Raw genomic sequence first — 407 nt, forward strand, 5'->3', positions numbered from 1 at the left:
GACTCTTACAAACGAAAAATGCATATGAAAAACAACAAACAACACAAAACAAGAAAACATCAAGATCAAACAAGAAGACTTGTCAAGAACAACTTGAAGATCATGAAGAACACCATGAATGCATGGAATTTTCGAAAAATGCAAGAAAAAATTTTTTTTAAAGCATGCAATTGACACCAAACTTAAAAATTGACTCAAGACTCAAACAAGAAACACAAAATATTTTTGGTTTTTTTATGATTTTATGATTTTTTTGTATTTTTATTTTTTTCGAAAATATACTTTAGAAAAACGAAAATAATAATAAAAAAATATTTTTGAAAGATTTTTTAAAACTTTTTGAAAAGAAAATTACCTAATCTGAGCAACAAGATGAACCGTCAGTTGTCCATACTCGAACAATCCCC

This window comes from Arachis duranensis, chromosome 1, assembly GCF_000817695.3.
Source record: "Arachis duranensis cultivar V14167 chromosome 1, aradu.V14167.gnm2.J7QH, whole genome shotgun sequence".
Lineage (NCBI taxonomy): Eukaryota > Viridiplantae > Streptophyta > Magnoliopsida > Fabales > Fabaceae > Arachis > Arachis duranensis.